This window comes from Mastomys coucha, unplaced genomic scaffold (assembly GCF_008632895.1).
Source record: "Mastomys coucha isolate ucsf_1 unplaced genomic scaffold, UCSF_Mcou_1 pScaffold23, whole genome shotgun sequence".
NCBI classification, from domain to species: Eukaryota; Metazoa; Chordata; class Mammalia; order Rodentia; family Muridae; genus Mastomys; species Mastomys coucha.
Window position 1 is genome coordinate 40,921,331 of NW_022196906.1, and position 12,398 is coordinate 40,933,728.

General features: G+C 45.6%; 2 long non-coding RNA genes across 2 annotated transcripts; one reads left to right on the plus strand and one right to left on the minus strand.

The window, feature by feature from the left end:
• The first annotated feature begins 394 nt into the window (after positions 1 to 394).
• On the plus strand, positions 395 to 9,464 carry LOC116073202. The gene is made up of 2 exons (XR_004111717.1): positions 395 to 629; positions 8,373 to 9,464. It is a non-coding gene; the product is annotated as an uncharacterized LOC116073202 (long non-coding RNA).
• A 205-nt stretch (positions 9,465 to 9,669) lies between these two features.
• LOC116073201 lies at positions 9,670 to 10,403 on the minus strand. Its single transcript, XR_004111716.1, has 2 exons — positions 10,286 to 10,403; positions 9,670 to 9,826 (listed from the first exon to the last, which is right to left on the minus strand). It is a non-coding gene; the product is annotated as an uncharacterized LOC116073201 (long non-coding RNA).
• Between the last annotated feature and the right edge of the window lie 1,995 nt (positions 10,404 to 12,398).

Below are 12,398 nucleotides of genomic sequence, written 5' to 3' on the forward strand. Positions count from 1 at the left end.
ATGCCTGTGTCTTGCAGCATGGGACACACCTGAATTTCTCAGCTGAAAATTTGCTAGAATAAACTGTCCGAATGCAAGTTTTCCTGGGGATTACATAACACATGGTACACAGCCAGCGGTGTGGGGAGGTGTTCTCAGTACCCTTGAGATGCAGGAATCCCTTTTGCTCCCAGGGCCCCTGATGCAAAGGAATTGGGATCTTGTGACTGGGGCTTGCGTAGGTCAGTTTCTCACAGGGTCAGGCTTGGGAACAGCCTGCATTGTGGCCTTGTCACAGAGGACAGATTCTCAAGGAGGAACAAAGGGGCCTGGGAACCAGGCCAGGGTGGAAATCACCCTTTGGGGGGTTCTTTAGCACTTCTTAATTGGTCACCTCGTTAGCAGCCCATCTGTAGCAAGTGAGTGGTGCTGGGGTGCTGGGGAGGACTGTCCTGGCCAGCAGGGGCCTCCCAGCCTAGTAATAAGGACACAGCAATTACAGGAACTTCTAGAGCCAGTTCCCTTCAGGAGCGTGCCAGGCTGAGGCTTTGTCCTATGGAGAAGCAGAAAAGGTCAGAGGAGGAGAAAGAAAGAGCCCTTCCCCATCAAGGAGCCAGTGAGAGTGTGAGACAAAAGGAAACTCCATGGAGGTGAGGAGCTAAAGAAAGAGTGACATTTGGATACCTCTCAGATGAGAGACAAGAGATAGTGACAATGAGGTCACTAGTCAGAAAGAAGCTGCTGAGGGAAGAGGGCCTGAGGTTCAGTACTGTGCTCCACAGAGCTTGGGTATGGGGACATGAGATAGGGTGGGTCGGGGAGGGGATGTCTCCTACAACCAGGCTGAGAACAAACCTGCTGGTGACCTTTGTTTCTCCACTCTGTCTGGATCTGATGCCCTATGGGTCCCTCCATGCTCTGCAGGTGTTTGAAAGGGAGGGAGCTGAGGTTGACACTAAATACTTCCACTAAATGTTCTTCCATGCAGCTGGCCCCTTCCTCTAAAGTGAAGTCCTGTGTCCAGGTCTGAGCTGTGCGCTACAGTCAGTTTGAGCATCATTTCTAGGTCTGAGGATACAACAGTCTCTTCTCCGTTGTGATGAATTGTGAAGCCTGGGTCCTTGAAAGGCTTAGGTGTAAAAGAAGTCTCTGCTGAGCTTATGAGATGCTTGTAGGCACAGGAATTCCCCTTGGCCTATTTGTTTCAGGCTTAAGTATAGCCTGGCCTGGCCTGAAGTGTGGGGTCCTTGAGCTCCCAGTTTGCAGAGAACTTTGACAAGCAGCAGTCCCAGCCTGGGCCCTGTGTCTGAAGCATGTTTGGTCTGCACAGGGCCACTGGCTGTGTAGGTACTGGGAAGCCCCCTGCTTCCGTCATATCTATGTAGACCTGCTCACAGAATTTATGCACGGAGATGAAAGGGGGCTACTTGAACAGATGAATTCAGGGAGCTGGGAGAAACAGCAGTCTGAGATGGGCTTGTGGGTCAGCTCTGAACCCCAACGATAGGGTAGAGAGAAAGACTTGCTGATACGTGTGGGGCCTGCCCTCCCTGGTTGAGGCCTACAAGGGATGGGTTAGAGTACAAACAATCATTGTCCCACCTTAAATGCCTCAGAGCCTGCCTGGGCTTGAATTCCAGGGCTGGATGGAAAACTTCCTCTGCACTTCTTGGCCCATCCCTGGAAGTAAAGGTACAAGGTCAGGCTCCCTTGGAGTCATTCCTCTCCCAGAGAAAAAGTAAGACCAGCAAAATAAACTCAAGCTCTGTCCAGACAGCTTTAGAACTGACTGTGTGAATGTATACATGCATGCCTCTGTGTGTGTACGAGTGTGTGAGAGAGAGAGAGAGAAAGGGAGAGAGAGAGAGAGTTTTCTTCTGCCATTTCCTTGAATTGCATATCAGAAACCATGTCACTGCTTCCCAGGGAACTGCAGCTGGGAAAGGAAAAGGGGGTGAGGTGGTGAGGTGGTGAGGTGTTTCTTCAGGGAGTCATGGATGAGCTATGGCACCAGCCTATCTCTCTGCCCTCAGCCTTCCTGCTGTTGCTCATACTGCCTTCCCCAAATACTCTTCTGACAGCTGAGTCTGTTCCCAGGCTCCGAGCACTGTTTCAGGGTCCTTAACTTCTTGTCTCCCTCACCCTCCTCCACCTTCATCACCCAAAGCAGCAGGTATTCATTATTTAAACAACCTGTACCTCTGAAGTCTTATTTATCTAACATCTTTCCACAGCATATGTCAAAATTTACAGTAAGTGCATTCATCCCATGATAAACATTTGGCTTTGCTGGTCTACCAGAGGCAGGGCTAATTAGGGAAAGCAATTCCCTTGTTATCTGAAGGGAGGTCAGTGCAGCAATTAGCATCCTCACGGAGCTTTCGTAATTGTGACTTGGAGGCTAGGCCCTCTGGTGCCAGGTAGGGAGGAGAGAAATTGGCAGAAAGGAAAGGAGAGCCTTCCCCAGCAGAGTCTGGAATATCAGAGCTGAGCTGTGACGATGGTGCTCTGAATCCCATAACTCAGTGTGCATCTGAGCTCTCTCTCTGCTGGCCCCTGGCTTCTCCATCACAGCCTGGCCCCCAGGATGTTCTGCCACCAACTCTGTCTGCCCAGCCTTCCCTACAAGCGTACAGAAGAGCATATCAACAAGAAAATCCTACCACTGGCTCAGTTAGAATGTACAAGCCAATGGACAAATGAAGACATCAGCTTTAGGGCTGGAGAGGAACTTAAAGATCATAGGGCTGACTTGTCATCCTCTTTGGTTCATTTGTGTGTGGTGGAAGTCAACCTATAACCTCCCCCTTGCTGGAAGAGAGGAGCAGAGTGTGAAAGTCTAGGCTCTTTGTGGAGAATCCAGGTTTAGCCACAGGTATGTCTCAGGCAGTGTAGACCTGGATATAAAGTGTTCTAAGCATGTGAGGAGACATGTAAAGAGCCAGGATAAGACTCAAAACAATCTGACCTGAGGGAGGAGGTAGGAGCAATGATGAACAAGAAGACTGCTATTCGGGGCTCACAGAACCGAGGCCCATGATTACAGCTTAGAGACAGATAACCTTGAGAATCAGCCAAAGAGGCAGATGCCCAGACAGAGGCCAGAACTCTCAGCCCTGCCTCACAGTTGTTTCCTCCAGACAGAGCAGACCAAGCTGTGTGGATGACACACACTCCACAGCAGTTGTCCCACAGAGCGCCAACATGGAAGCTTGTAGAAGTCTCACTTTCTAAATTGTATTTAGCTGGTGATGCAGGGGTGGGGATTACCTCTCAAGAGTCAGACAAGGCTTAAACCTTGCCTTCCCAGGTAAGACATTCAAAATCAGAGCTAAGACATATCAAAGAGCAGACTCTGGGAGCCATAGAGGTATAGGCTTGCCTGGGAAGAAGCCGTCCTCCTCCATAACCCTATTTACTCAGGGCTGGGTCAGAGAGACACCGACATCAAATGCAGAAAAGACCTACCAGTAATTTCTCCAACAGTGGGTTGGTCTAAGTCTGTGAAGAAGGCTGGCTGACTACAGCCTCACAGGGAGGGCACGGTGCGCATCGGATGACATTCCATAGGCCTGGGAGTCTGCTGTTTCTGTGGAACACAAAGCTCAGTAGGATTTAGAGTCAGGAAGCCTGGTTGCAGCTTAATCTCTACTACTTTACAGCTTCCTTGTCTGTAGGGTCTGTAGGTAAATGTTTTTGTCTTGTTTTTTGCCTGTACGGCAGTGGTGGTGATTATCTTGTATCCTGTATCCTGTACTCTACTGTAGTGAGAATTATATGAGTCAAATGGGAGACAGTGTCTAGATGGGCCCATCCTTACCTCCTTATGAAGCCATGTTCATCTTCAGATGCTCTTGGCCTCTCTAAAGTTCTTTTTCATACCCAGATGTGCTTTAGTTTCTTTTCAGGGTGGAAGGACTTATTTGGGTCATTGTTAGAGAGATTTTCCTCCACAGTTCCTTGGCTTCCTGTGCCTGGACAGAACATCCACGGTGACAGGAGCTTGTAATGGAGGCTGTTCTTCATCCCTTTGCAGGCAGGAAGTAGAAAATTTGAGACAGGAAATGGGGCAGTTATAACCTCTAAGGCCCGCCTTTGGTGACCTACTTCCTCCAGCTAAGTTCCACCTTCTCAAGTTTGCATAGCTTCTCAAATAGCAACATATCTGGACATTTCATACTGAACTCATAAACAGATGAGACCTATTTTTGTCTTTGAAGCTTCCTTGTGACAGCATCTGCCTCTCCTCTCCAACCTTTCATTCCTGTCAGTCACATTACTGTTTTTCTTTGCAAGTGCCCATTCATTCATTCATTCATTCACTTATTCAATATATTGATATCTGTCCACTAACATTGATATTGTGCTACATTTTGAAGGCAGAAGTTAAATTAAAAACATGTTTAACTCTCAAAAGAGTTTAGAATTAAATGAGATAGCAAACAACAAGATAAAATGTGCAGTTCAAATTGTGGCTGGTAGATGTTCAAAATCAGCAAGTGTGTGTGTGTGTGCGTGTATGTGTTAAACCTGTTTCTTTATCTCCTGGTATACCCTCATACCTGCCTTCCTTGGCGAGTCAGTGAATCAGCGAGTGCGTGTGTGTGTGTGTGTGTGTGTGTGTGTGTGTGTGTGTGTGTGTGTGTTAAACCTGTTTCTTTATCTCCTGGTATACCTCTTATACCTGCCTTCATTCTCCCCCCACCCCACCCCTTGAGATCATTCCGAGTATTCCTTTCCTTTTTGTTCTTGCTTTTGTGGAAGGTTGGAAAAGGTTGGAACTCAAGATGATGATCTTCACTAGGGCTGTGGCGATCTTCATTTCACAAGGGCTGTCGTGGGAGGAGTAAAGTGCTATCTGGATCACAAGCACTGCATATGCCCATAGCTAAAGACAGCTGGAAAGCTGTGATAGTTTCCAACATGACAATAAGCAGCATGAGCGTGTCCAAAGTTCAGACTGGGTAGATGTCCTCCCAGTACTGCAAAGTGCCTTCTCTATTCCACACTTTCTATCAGGAACACCCCAGGTCAAGCACCATCTTTGAGTCACAGTGACCTCTCTCTTCCTAGAGCAACACCCATTGTATTCCTCAGTGCTTCATGTAGGCTGGGCTTCCTCACCTGCTTGTAGTGTGGTTCTGAGGTGGGAATCACATTTTCATATGTGTGTTGTTGCTCCCAGCCTCCCCACCCTAGGCTAGTGCAGACCTGGGATCATAATTGGAGGACAACAAGCATTCCAGGTGAATATGAAGCATCTCTAGTGCTATCAAATCGTTCTTGTTAGAAACACTTTTGTCATGTGGCCTCTGGGGAGATATTTGTCCTAAAGTCTCTGAGAGGGAAGGTGAGGGCAAAATGCCGGTACCTGATCTCCCCTTTCTTCTCCACCATTTGACTCTGTCCTGTGTTGTAGCAACACAGGGATCTACCTTCTATGCAATCCAGTGAAAATGTCTATAGTTCTGGGACAGGAATAGAATTAAGCTGAGGACACTCACTCTGTGAATGCTGTCTTCGAAGAGATGATATCTAGGGAAGAACCTTCCTGTGGGCAGAGAAGTTTGGGAGCCCCTGGCAGGGAGATAGGAACTCCATGCAAGAACCCAGAGTGGCAGAGAATTAAAAAGCTGTGGTCATTCCACAGGTCTGACCCTCTACAGTCAGAGCATAGGAAGACAAGAAGGCTCTAGGGAAGAAAAAGAGAAGCCTGAGGAAGAAGCAGTAGGGAACTGGTCCTGATAACTGGAGTGGCTACTATCAGCTTTCTAGGAAAGATACATGGGCTGAAGAAGGGTGGGAGATGAGGTCTGTCAGGGGTGGGCTGTGGAGTGAATTAAGCTGAGTGTCTACCCAGCGGCATATGGAACATGTAACCAAAATAAAAGAACATGTGTGTTCACAAAAGCCGTAGTGACAATAACAAGGAGGGTGGCTTGCAAGGGAGCAGGCAGGGAGCAGAAAACCAGCAAGGGACACTCAGGATAAGGATTGCTTTGAGAGATAGGTGGGGAGCCACTCTTACTAGGGATCCATCATTGGTGAAAGTAGCCCCTCATCCTTTCAAAGGCGGTGGAGCAAGACATCCCAGCTGGTAGGCTACTGTTACTGTCAACTTGACACAACGGAGGAGGGCCACCTGGGAAGAGTCTCATAGAGGCTTGTGTATATTGTATATTGGGTTGGCCTCTGGGCATGTATGGTGTTGTGTGTGTGTGTGTGTGTGTTGATTATCTTAATTAATGTGCGAAGATACAGTCCAGATGTGGGAAGTGCTCTCTGGCATTTTTCTTGCTTGTCTTTTGTTCTCATTGGTGAGCTTACCTACCCTGTTGCTCCTTCCACTGACTTCTTTGGTAACATTAGAACAAGCTTCTCTGGACTTTCAACCAAAGATCAACAGTTCTCTAGAAATTCCCCAGACAATCAAATCCTATTTTAACAGGATTGGTGATCCTACTGGTCCTATTGCTTTAGAGAATGCTGACTGATGATATACTGGCAAAGAAGAGTTGTGACCCAAAATTCAAAATCAGGGAAGCAAAGACATTCATATCCCTCTAGACCTCACTCAGATGAAGAGGCAGAATAGAAAAAGTGGCTCTGGGGTCAGATAGACCAATAATTTGCTATATACGAGTTGTGCAAACTTGACAGTCAGCCAACCCCTCTGAGACTCAATTTATTTATCTTTAAAATAGACTCAAATTGTATTTGGATGATAGTATTGTTTCAAGGGTGAAACGAAGTCTCTCTCTGTGGCACTTAGTCTAATGCCTGGAATAAAGCAATTTCTCATGAACTGTGAGCCATTGTGCACATTGTTGAGGATTAGTGGACAAGAAGAACATTTGTTGTTATGGAGTGTCCTTTGTGGGGGGAGCCTGGAGGAGGAGACAGGCAATAGAGGAAATGGTAGTGGGCTGGCTAACTGAGAGCAAACCTGTTAAGCAGCAGCAGGGCAGCATGGCTATCTAGGAGCTGGATAGTTCAGTTTAGAAGCTATGCTTGAGCCTTTGCCTTACGCTGTGGTTTAAGTATCTTTGAAAAGTAAACATGCTGGAAACCACATTTGCAATACGTAGGTCAACTCTTAAGTGTTAATGTTACTTGGTGGTTGCTGCTTTTTAAGAGTTTATTTTATTTTTCTTGATGTGTGCAGGCCATATGTGTGCAATACCCATAGCAACCAGAAGAGGGCATCAGATGCCTTGGAACTGGAGTTACAGGAAGTTGTAAGTGCTGAGAACCAAACACAAGAGCAGCTAGTACTCTTAGCTGCTGAGACGTCTCTCCAGCCCCCTTGCTGTGGTTTGAGTGGGAAATGTTTCCATAGCCACATGTGTTTGGCACTTCATCTCCAGCTGGGGTTGTGTTTGGGAAGTTTAGGGGCCCTTGGGAGATGAAATAAGTGGGTCACTGTATATGGGCCTCATTCTCTGCTCCTTCTCTGCTTCCTAGCTGCAGATGCAATGTGATCAGCTGGCCTTCTGCTCTGGCCACCATGCCTTCCCTGCCTGAAACCATGCCTTCCCCTCCATATTCAAATGGTCCACTCAAGTTACAAGATGAAATAAATCCCTCCTTCCCTAAAATGGGCATTTTTGTCTCATCAACGAGAAAGTTAACTTATGTAAAGCTGGCTCTAGGGAAGTTGTTAGGATTTGTTGAGGTCACGAGGGTGAGGACTTGGTGATGGCATTAGTGGCTTTTGTAGAAGAGGAGGAGAAGGAGGAGGTGGGGAAAGAGGTAGAGGAGAAGGAAGACCCATGCTGTCTCACCACATGGCCCCCGGCCATGCTATAGTGTTTCAGATGAGTCTTCATCAGATGCCAGGCAGAGCTGGACCGTGCTTGGGCATCAGATGCCAGGCAGAGCTGGACCATGCTTGGACTTTCAGCCTCCAGAACATAGCAAAAGGAACTTCGCTCCTCCTCCTCTTCTTCTTCTTTTTTTTCCAGAAAAGCAAGCAACAACAATAAAACCCCACATTTGTTCTAAGGCAATGACAGATAAAGAGAAACCTCTTCTTTTCATAATGACAACAAATAAATACAGAGAGAATATGGAGTTCTTAAAATAAAATCACAAATTTGCCAACATTCTAATAAAAGTCATTAAGATACAGGATCATCAAAAGATACTAAATCCAGGAAGGACAGGTATGAGGAACCACAGAATTGTCAACACAATATCAAAGTTTTTCATAAAACAGTAACTGCAAAGGGAGAAATAGTGACTAGACAATGGAAAAGTAGACAGCCTCTTTTCTATGTGATGGAAATTAGCACCAATAACAAGGACTATTCTGTGCACTCGGGCTTGGTACCCAGGGATGCATCACTTAATAGTATTCTCACCCACACCACACAATCCAAATCTACCCACAGGAAAACATCAAGCAACTCCAGCGAAGCTGATCTAGTCTTCAAATACATCAATACTACAAAAGACTGGAAAGGGCAGAGGAATTGCTCCATATCAGCGTCATGACAGTACAATCTACAACCCTGGACTGGATCCTGTCTCTGAGAAATTACCAACAGAGCAAATGAAATCGGAATAGAGAGTACAGATCAGATGAAAGTACCATCTGAATGGGAGACTGCTGGATTTATGTGCTTGAGTGAGACTATGTGCTTGCTCTTGTGAAGTGCGTGTATAATATTAAAGCATAGAGGGCTGGGTATCTGCACTATCTCTCAAATGGGCTAAATAAAAAGGTATATATCAAGGAATAGAAAGTTATAAAGCAAACACAGGAATCATCATCACAAAAGAAGATAACATGTGTAGCAATGAGTGTTTTTTTCTTTTATTTAATTTTCTCCCACACAAGCAATATTGACATTGATATGTAAGTGTATATTTCTGGAGTATGAAAACTTTCAGTACTACTCAAATCCTCCATGTAAGGCAAGCAGTGAAAACATTCTTTAGGGGTTGGTTGTCAACATATGTACAAAGGGCTATCTATATCTCTTCCAGGAAGCATAGTACTACAGGCTCCAGAGTTTTCTATATGAATGCACAAACTTCTGCACTCATGTGTAATTGTATCTTTTTGATGGCAATAGTATCTAAGTATTTGTCATTTCCATGTTTACTTTACTAAAGCTTTAATGCAGATACCATATTTTCTTTTCATACTTTCTCGCTGGAGCAGTGTCTGAAGTGTGTATTCTCAGCTAACAGACTCAGTGTGTGGGTTATAGCATTAACATAATATGAAGATGTGTGATGTTTGTTTCCTGTTCTGCAGTGCAGCACCAATGGAGAGGTCAGACAGAGGAGGACCTGAGTCCAAGACTGGACCAACTTGTGAGAGAAAAGCACTCAGATATGTCTGTAAAATGAGAGGCATTAGAGGTTTAAGTCCTAGGTTGACATAAAGTTAATCAACCCAGCTTTTAATGGGTCTGTGATACTCAGATTGGGTTCAATTGTAAATTCCTCATTAAACTTCTATTTTTTATAAGTCATCCAGGCTCCAGTCTTTTGTTACAGTTTTAAAAACCCAGCCCCCCAACAAACAAATAAAGAATAACAAAACACATGAAGAGACAGAGATATCACATGTTGCAGAGTTTTTTTTTACTTGTATTCTCTGAAAGATGATTTTCGTTTGTCCTCCTGATCCAGAACAACATAGAGCAAGAAAGAAGAGGCAGAAATTTAACCACTCTGTTGCCGTTTAAAATTTTGTTTATTTTTGTTTGTTTCAAACGCATGCAGGTGTGTGCAAGTGGCCAAAGACCAGAAGAGGGCATCAGGCCCACTAAAGCTGTAGTTACCATCATTGTGACTCACTTGATATGGATGCTAGGGAATGAATTCCAGTCTCCTGCAAGAGAAGCAAGTGCTCTTAACTATTGAGAGATTCCTTCAGTCCCCAAACCTTATAATTTAGAGGCAACAAAGACCCACTCTAAAGTAGTGTGTGTGTGTGTATGTGTGTGTGTGTCTTGTGCATGTTTGTAATCCCAGCACTTTGGAGGTGCGGGCAAGAAATGAAGATCTTCCTCAGTGGCACAGCAAGTCTGAGGTCAATTTGTGCTACAATGAGACCTTGTATTAAAACACATGTGTGTGAATGCACACTCATACATACATACATACATACATACATACATACATATGTACATCTCAAGGTCCTGAGTTACTTAGGCCCTGTTCTGTGTCAGCTGTCCCCTCCCCTCTCTCACAGTGTGGCAGTTGTTACTGGGAGGTAAAGAGGATCGTTCAAGGAAGCCCTGGGTGAGCTACTGCTTAGGCCACCTACGAACGTGCTTTCCTCACATACCTGGCAATGTCTCTTCCAAGAACCTTGGGACAGGATGGAAGCCCTCAAGTCCCAGACTTTAGCCCGGCATTGACTCTCACCATGCTGGTGTCCTTTGGCACCCAGTGTCAGGTGACCATGACCATGACTACTCTCTTCCTTTTTGCTCCCTCTCCTCTTTGTTACCTCATAGTACTCCTTTACTGAGAACTTACTATGTGCTAGGCACCAAGTCAAATCTCATCTAATTCTTATACCCCTGTGAGGGAAAATGATCTTATCATCCCCCTTTTCGTGAGCCGTAACCAAGGTTTGAAGAAGTCAAACCTGTTGTCCAAGGTCACATACTAACTAGCAGAGTCAAGACTTAGAGTGCCCTTCCTTAAGACCAGCAGGCTTCAGTGGGGCTCAGGGATGCCTGGGTGCCCTGGATTCTTTATAGAGTTCTTTGAGAGCAAAGCCATCTTAATGATCTAATTGCTTTTTTCCCCCACTGTGTTGACTCTTGGGATGGTAGGGTAAAAATCAGCATTTCGCCCATGTGGGTAACACTTGGGATCCCTAGACCAGAGATCCTCTTCTGCAAATACAGGAAGTACATGCAGGAAAACTCTACTTTTATTTGAGAATGTCCAGATGAAGTCTGGGGGCATTGCTCAGGGGTTGAAGTGCTTGCCCTACAAGCATGAAGGTTGGAGTCCAAACAAACAACTAGATGGGCATGGTAGCCTGCTTATAGATCTGGCCCCAGAAGATGGAGGTGGGAGCCCCAGAGCAAGCTTACTAGTGAGATTAGGCACATAAGCAAGGTCTAAATTTGACTTTGAGATCGGCCTCAATGATAGAAGATCAGCTAAGGCTGATTCCCAGCATAAGCCTTCTGCATCCACATGTGGGCATGCACCCACACATATGAAAAACATGTGTATCTATACATATGTGTGTCTTTGTGTGTGTATATGTATATGTATACATATGCATTTGCACATGTATACCATAGACACACATTAAAAAATGAAAAAAACAAGAATTTTCTCGTGAGATGATAAAATTACCAACTGTATTAAATTTCCACTCTTCAGTCCATCTAATGGCCTGTTCAATAAAATAAGAGGTGTGTACATTAATTTATGCTAAATATGTTGGTCTTGAGAAAGAACATACATGTGAATGTTCGAGTTGTGAGTTGAGCCAACCCCTTTCTCCATAAAATGCCCTTTATTTGAAAAAGTAGCTGGCAGACAAATGATGATTGTCTGGACTGGGGTGTACGGAAAACATTTTCTTGCAGATGAACAGAGCGAGGCTGTCGCTTCAAGGAAAGCAGTCAGCGGCATTTGTTGTCGTTGCGAACCTTCACGTCTTCAAGCCTATTAGGATTTGGGAAATTTGTATGCATGCTGTATCCGTCATGGTCTAGCCAGGAGAGAGAAACCACCTAGCAATTTGAATAGGGAAGATTTTATAGAAGGTACAAACTATTTCCAAAAATGAAAGAGAATAAAGAACACTTTAGGATTAAGGGGAACTATCCAAGGGAGGGGGACTGAAGAGTAGCTCCCTCCATGTGGCTCAGGCCATGCAGTATGTGGAGTGGCTTGCATGTCAGCCTGCAGTATAACAGAGGGCTACCTTTGGCCAAAGCCCATCCACGGACAGTGGGCCCAAACTGGCTGGAGGGAGACTGTCTGTGTTGCATCTGTGGAAGCTCTTGCAATGGGGCATGCTGACCATCCTGGAAAACAAGCTGTGATACTCTCAGAGACCCCCCCCCTCCCCAAGAAGCCCCTGCCTGTGGTTCTTTGGCTGTTCCCAGGGAGATGCTGCTGTTAAGTTGTGTAGAATATCCTGGGAATGCCTTCTTATGGGAAACGGTGGGGTGTCCCAGCTAGTATGAGCTTACCACTTTGTGTAATGAGGTGGAGGGGCAAGCAAGATCCCTGGAGTTGAGAAGAAAACCCTTTTCTTCCTCAGTGTCCTTCCAAGACTGCTACCTGGCATGGAAGAAGAATCCCTGGACCACAAGCAGGAATGTGGGCTGGAAAGGAAAAGGAGGACTGCGTCATTTGGTGTAGGATTCAGACCTCTGCTTTGCCCTCTGAGCCTCAGAACTCTCTCTCTCCCTCTCCCTCTC